This window comes from Nannospalax galili, unplaced genomic scaffold (assembly GCF_000622305.1).
Source record: "Nannospalax galili isolate Female #2095 unplaced genomic scaffold, S.galili_v1.0 scaffold1177, whole genome shotgun sequence".
Classification (NCBI taxonomy): domain Eukaryota; kingdom Metazoa; phylum Chordata; class Mammalia; order Rodentia; family Spalacidae; genus Nannospalax; species Nannospalax galili.
In genome coordinates, this window is record NW_008340309.1 from 361,868 (window position 1) to 369,335 (window position 7,468).

Below are 7,468 nucleotides of genomic sequence, written 5' to 3' on the forward strand. Positions count from 1 at the left end.
ACAGCTGGCAACAGAGAGCTCCGTCCTCACTCACAAATAAGACTCCCTTTCCCAAGCCCCATTTTCTGAGGGAGACACTTAGATGTGAGAAAAACAGAACTACCATAGGTCAGATATCACTGGACCATCAGCTTGCTTCTGTGGGTCTCTTATCATCCTCTGATGGTCATTGGCTGGGCAGCCATCTGGACATTTAACCTAAGCCGACAGTTACTCTGTCTCTTAGGGCTCATGGCAAACTACCTTTTGTGCCTATAATCACCATCACTTCATGTGAACTAGAGCTGTCTATAACCCGGAGGAGAAGCCAGCCCACGGGCTAGACACTCAGGCCCTAGTCTTCCTGGGTAGACGCACCCTGGTGCAGGTTAGAGAAGAATGACAAGCCAGAGGTTGGTTCTTAGAGAAGCAGGTTCTCTGTTTGCATTCCTTGGGGTTGGGATAAAGAAAAGGTCTCTTTACAAGACCCTAAACTACTAACAGAGCATAGCGCAGACGCAGGGGGCACGGCGGGTCAGTACACAAGGATGTAAGGAAACCGGGGGATTGGTGGTGGCTCAGCACACCTGCGTCCCTCACACAAGCAGGTTCCTGGGGCCCATATGAATGCTGGGGTGTGTGGTAGCCCACGGGCAATTTCAGTGCTCAGAATGTGGAGATGGGATCCCAGGAGCAAGCTGGCTGGCTGTATTAGCGAACTCTGGGATCACCTGAGAGACCCTACCTGATGAATAAGGTCAGAGAGAACAAAGATTCCCAATGCCAGGAGTGGGCCTTCACGTGCACGTATACACACACGTGAGCACACACGCATACCACATGTGCATACACATGAGAAGAAAAAAGAGAAGTCAAATCATGACAGTAATTTAGAACAGAGCTTCTTGGACTAGGGATGTGGCTCAGTTGGTAGAGTGCTTGCCTAGCATGCAGGAAACCCTCGGTTCCATTCCCAACATGGCATAAACCAAGCTTGGTAATGCAAGCCTGTGATCCCAGGGCTTAGGAGTTGGAGGCAGGGAGATCAGGAGTTCAAGGTCATCCTCAGTCACATAGTGAGTTTTAAGCCAGTCTGGACTACCTGAGGCACTGTTTCAAATAAACAAATAAAAGAGTCCTACCACTACTGACCTTTTAGTGTGGATGAGCCCTTGTGGGGAGGGCTAGTCTGTGTGTTGCGTCTGTAGCCTCCATCCCTCCTTCCCTCCCTCCCTCCCTCTTCCCCTTCCTTCTTCCTTCCTTCCGCCCTTCATTCCTTCCCTCTCTCCTGCTTTCACTTCTTTATTGCAGATGTTTTCAGGGAAAGCACCTCACTATATCCCAGGCTGGTCTTGAACTCACCACCTTCCTGCTTCACCCTCGCAGGGGCTGGTTTGACAGGCGTGTGTCTGCCAAGCACAGCCTGTAGAGACTTTTACTATTTAAAGCACTTTGGTCTGAACAAATTTGTTAGGGGTTCTTTAAACCTTATTCTGTAAAATAAGGAGTAGAGGTTCAGAAAGAAAGAACTTGACTAAGGTCTGACTGTTGTAAATCATGGTGCTGAGATTCAGGTGGGCCACGGCCAGGGCCATTTTCAGAACCAGAGGAGAGACACTGGGTCATGCTGAGCCTGTGCCTCCCTCCCTCTGATTCTGCCTTTCTCTGTCCTTCTAGACTTCACACACGTGGACTAGTACTAACACATTCCCTGGCTCCTTGGGGTCGCCTGATGCTCAGTGCTTTGGTAAAGACATCAGTTTCTCATTAGGTCTCTGTCCCAATAGCTTTGACAGCAGACATGTTGACAGAACCAGTCAAGCCACTTAGAGCCACAGAACTTCTCCAAGAAGCCATCTTACATCACATAATATTTTCACTCCAGCAAAGTTATACATCTAAATATCTCCTCAATGCGAGGAGGCCGTATCAACACTTCAAGGCCATATTAACAACCTACAGAGGTTGATTAATCTGTTTGGATTTTTTTTTTTAACTCTCAAAATTTCTGAAAGTTTCTGGGGAATTAAGAGAAAAAAACTTCTGGGATATATCCTTGGATGTGAGTGTTAACTTCAAGGGCTGGGGAGATGCTAAAAAATGGTTCTGCACAAGCAGAAGACCTCGGTTCAATCTCCAGGACCCACTTGAAAAGCCAGCTGTGCTGGTGTGCTCTTGTAATCCCAGCACACACAAACACACACACACACCCCTACACCCACACCCACACCCGCATACACACACAATAATTTTTTTTTGAAAAAAGAACTAGCTTCAAGCTGTCCTGTGTTGCCACACAAACAAACACTCTGTGACCACTGAGGACCAAGGCCAGTATTTAAATGTACTTTACTCAAGTGAAACTTGTGTAACAGTACCAGAAATTAAATGGTGTATCTCTGATACATGCCAGGAGACAAAGTACAGTTTAGAATTAATAAATAGAGGGCTACAGAAATGGCTCAATGGTTAAGAGCATTTGCTGCTCTTGCAGAGAACCAGCATTTAGATCCCAACACCACATGGCAGCTCACAACCACCTGTAACTCCAGCTCCAGGGGATCCTACGCCCTCTTTTTGCCTCTAAGGGCACCTGTATACAAGTGTGCATACACACATATAAATAAGATAAAATAAAATAAAATAAAATATTTAATAGAATTAATCAATGGGTCATGGCTCTGAGATTCTTTTAGGATCTGAAGGGTGCTGGGAACAGAATCAGTTTCCAGGACACCGGAGCAGCAAATGCCTTGTGATCTAGTCCCCAGATGTCTTGCCAACAAGGTGTGTGAAGCTCTTCTGGCTTTTGCTACTAATGGCATTGTATGAGACTCAAGTGCTAGCAGTGTGCAGCTCTTCACAAAGTGAAATGTAAGTTACTGTTGTGTCCTACGAGTGCCTTAGGTATGCACTCAAAATAACTGAAACAGAAGAACTGGGGGTGTAACTCGGTGCTGGAGCATTTGCAATGCCCTGGCAGGTGTCCCTCCCCCCCCCAAAAAAATGGAAACAGAACTTAAATAGCCAGTTTGTAAAATTGATAGCAGTGACTCACAACAGTCAATACTACGTAACCCAAGTGTGCACCAGCCCATGAATGGATAAATACAGTGTGGTATGCTGTTTTAGTTTGTTTTCCCATTGCTGTGACAAACACTCTGACCACTATCAACTTTGGGAGGAAAGGCTTTATTCAGTTTGCATCTACTGGGTCACAGTTCATCAGGGAGTCCAAGGTAGGCACTCAGGGCAAGAACCTGGAAGCAGGAGCTGGAGCACAGGCCATGGAGGAATGCCGCTTACTGGCTTGCTCTCCTGGCCCCTGCTCAGCCTGCTTTCTTATGCAACACAGGCCCACCTGCGCAGGGGTGGCACCACCCACAGTGGGCTGGGCCCTCCCAAATCCCTCATCAAGAAGACGCCCCTCAGACTATGGCCCCAGGCCAGTCCAATGAAGGCAATTCCTCAACTGAGGCTCCTTCAACCCAGGTGTGTCAGGTTGACACTAAAGCTGTCCAGCACATATGCTATGGAATATTATTTAGCCATAAAAACAAATGGAGATCTGGTACACAGTACAGCACTGTGCTCAGGGAAATGAGCCAAACACAAGCGAGACATTACATGATTACACTCATTTGAAATACACAATAGGCTAATTCATGGAGGCTGAAAATGAAGGTTGTCAGGGCCTGGGTGGAGTGAGGATTCCAGCCTGTGGTTTAATGGGTATGAGCTTCTGTGAGATGCCAGAGATGGTAATATGGTGAGTATATGGCATTGTGGGAACATGTGGAGAAGGCTGCCCACCTCAGGGCCCCGAATCCTGAGAGGTAGGAGGACCAGGGCAGCAGTACCACCCCCCAGGGTACACCCTATGATGGGAGGATCTTCACTGGGCCCCGCCTCTGAAGGGCTTCTCCCTGGGCCTGAAAGCACCGAAGTAGAGCGCCAAACCTTAACACAGCGACCTGTTATCACAGCCCTAACAAGCCTTAACAGAGGTACATTATCCAGACCTATGATGAACTGGTACAACCAGTCACAGACCGAAAACCTCAGAGCTGGGGCAGAGTCAGCCTGTCTTCTTCATTCTGGGGCCACAGGTGTGTTTACAGAATGGAAGGCTGCCTGACCCACATGTATTCAAACCTTCTAAGGTAAAACCAGGTGTTTATACACAAAAATGAAATACACACTAGACCAGACATGGGGCACACACCTAGCTCTGGGGGTGCCGAGGCAAGAGGATCCCGGCACGTTAACTCAGGGCCAGCCTGGTCTACATATTGAGACCCTCTCTCAAAAAAAAAAAAAAAAAAACCACCAAAACATAAACCAACAAGATGTGCTAGGTTGCTGAGGCCTGACTCTGTGGGCCATGGTGGTCATAGGGTGTCAGTGGGGTTAGAAGGGAGAATCAGCAGGCCCTGGGGCCCCCACCCATAAGATTAGGTTGACAGAATTGGCCCCCAAAATTCTCAGATAGCAAAGAGCTGAGAGACCAGCCCAATCCAGAGGCCATCAGCCTGAGATGGACATCTGGGCTCAGGTCTAAGTGGGCGTGCTCCCACTGCATTGTCCCAGTCATTGACCTGTGAACTATAGATGATTCTAATTGCATTCATTTTACTTTAAGTGAAAATAAAAAATAAAGGACTTCTGCTAACAGATCCATGAGTTTACTTAAATGGAAAAACTTATGTAAGCATGCAAAACTTAAATTGCACTTGGATCTAATAAATACAGCCATCACTCAGTACCTGTGGACCGTGGGTGTAGGAGCCCCGACCCCAAATCCGGAAAGCCTAAGTCAAGCCCCTCACATAACAACATGGTATCTATGTAGAATCTACACACAGCATCCTGTACATTTTATGATGTCTTTGGATTAGTTATAAGCAAACTAATGTAAATGGTGCACAAATGGTTTCTCTGTGTGTTGTTTGGAGAATAAGGACTAGGAAAAAAGTCTACGTGTTCAGCACAGAGGCAGCTGCTGTAGTCTTAACTCCACAGAGCAAGGAGAAGATATTGTTGTGCCTGTGTTAAAGTCAAACATATGTGTTCCCTCATTTAAAATCATGTGAAAATGGTTTTATTCCTCCTTACTATCTTTCACTTAAAGCACTAAATGTGATATTTCAGTGCTTGAAAGGCTAAAAATAGGCCAAGCCTCACATAAGAAATTTAAAGGAGCCAGTAGACTTAATAACAAAAAGAGAAGGGCTTGGAACGAGTGATAATAAACTTCAAATTTCTACAAAGCGGTCACTGATCTCTAAGCAGATGAAACAATTGTTGCTGTAACAAATTCCCTGACAAAAGGAACTTAAGGGAAAAAGAGTTTATTTTGGCGCACAGTTCAAGGATACAGCCCATCACTGTGGGGTAGTCATGGCAACAAGAGCTTGGAGCAGCTGGTCACCTGGCATCCAGTCAGGAAGCAGAGAGATGAATGATGGTGCTCAGCTCATTTTTTTCCTTTCAGTCATTTGGTGGCCACAGCGCACAGAAGAAAGAGCACCACCCATATTTAAAAGGGTGGGTCTCCCCAGCTCAGTTAGCCAAGTCTAGAAACTCCCTTACAGACATGCCCAGGATTTTGTTTCCATGGTGATTCTGAACCCCATCAACTTGGTGATTGATCAACCACCTTAAGCTTAAACCACAGGTGGTGGCTCAGGAAGGTTCCTTTTGAACCATGTGAATGAGTTAAGTGTTTTGCTGTGGTTCTGTGTAATCACAGACATTCTTTCTTAAGATGCTTTTACCAAGAGCGACAAGGGTTGAAGTAGAGGTTGGGTAATTTTCTTTAATTTTTACTGCATTTTATTTGTTTGTTTATGTGTATGGGGGAGGGTGTGTACCACCACATACATGTTCAAGTCAGAGAAAAACTTGCCAGGGTGAGTTCTCTCTTTTCCCCATGTGGGTCCCAAGGATCAGATTTGGGTCCTCAGGCTTGATGGCGAGTTTCTTTACCCACTTAGCCATCTTTCTGGCCTGGGATTGGGTATTTTATTTTTGCATCACCAGTAGTTAGATTCACCTGGACACTGTGGGGATGAGGTGGATGCAACGGACTCCTGCCAGGGCCTGGTGCTCACACAGAGGCTGAAGCTGGCTCGGTCACAGAGATAGTTCAAGAGGTCAGAGAAGATATACCATTCGGAGGACCCTGCAGAAAGTCCGCTTCTAGATAGATGTGTATGGAGAAATTGCATAGCTTCGTATTTTGTGGTATTTCACATGTGCTTTGGCAATACTAACATGTTAGGTGTAATCACTTAAATGTGACATGATGTCGATGGCTCTGATAGAAGCATTTTTAACAAGCCAGGAAACTCAAAATCTGAGAGGGCCTGGGTTTTGACCACCTCTGGCAGGCTTTAATCATGGATTAGCAGATTGGAAATGATGAGGAGCCCCTCAGGGGGTTTGTTGGTTTGCAGGTCATTTACCGGGGTGTGCAGTGCTGGGACTAGCCTGCTAGTCATGATTGTTGTCCCGCACAGGGGATCGTATTAATACCAAAATGACTCGGCTTTTCCTTCATCAATTATGGGCTTCTTTATTTAAGGGATGCAGGGAGTGGCTAGAACTGGAAAATCCACCAGAACTTTTGGGGTGTTTTTATTAAGCTTTCTGAAGGATTTTTCTAAAATGTTAGAATAATAGAGTTCTGTGACTTGATCAGGAAGCAAATCTACCATTTTAATTCTAAGGGAAAATTGCCTCCTGAAGCAGTGAGCAGCATGGAGAGCCCTGGATTACATCCTCTGGGCTCTTGTTATTTCAGAGAGATTTGCCAGCTCGCAGCCCATGGACATCTGTGCTGAGTATGCAGTGATTAAGGAGGGGCCTGACAGATGTATGGTCAACAGGGCTACAGCAAAATGTGGGGAACACTAACCATTATGGATTGTTGTGATTTGAATGTGAAATGTGTTCCATATCCTGGTGTGTTTGAACACTTGTTCCCCACCTGGTGGGGAACCTTCAGGGGGTGGATCCTAGCTGAAAAGGTAGGTCACTGAGGGAAGGTGGGCTGGCTTTGAGAGTTTATAGCCTGGCCCTAGTAAGGGCCAGTAAGTAATCCTGCTTACTCTCTCTGCTTCCTGAGTATACATAAATGTGATCAGCATGCTCCGGCCAAACCTTCCCCACCGTGATGGACTATCCCTCTGGAACTGTGAGCCAAAATGAGCCCTTTCTCCCTTAAGTCACTTTTGTCAGGACATTTTGTCTCAGCAGCAGAAAGATGACTAATACAGTCACAGTGATGCACAAATCACAAAGAAGAATCTGCACATCTTGGGCCTCAAAACATATTTATGTTAGACTGCTTTGTAGAAGGGAATATCATTCCTCATCTTTGATGATTTAATATTCTCTCTGTCTCTCTCTGTCTCTCTCTCTGTCTCTCTGTCTTTCTCTCTGTCTCTCTCTGTCTCTGTCTCTCTCTGTCTCTCTCTCTCTCTGT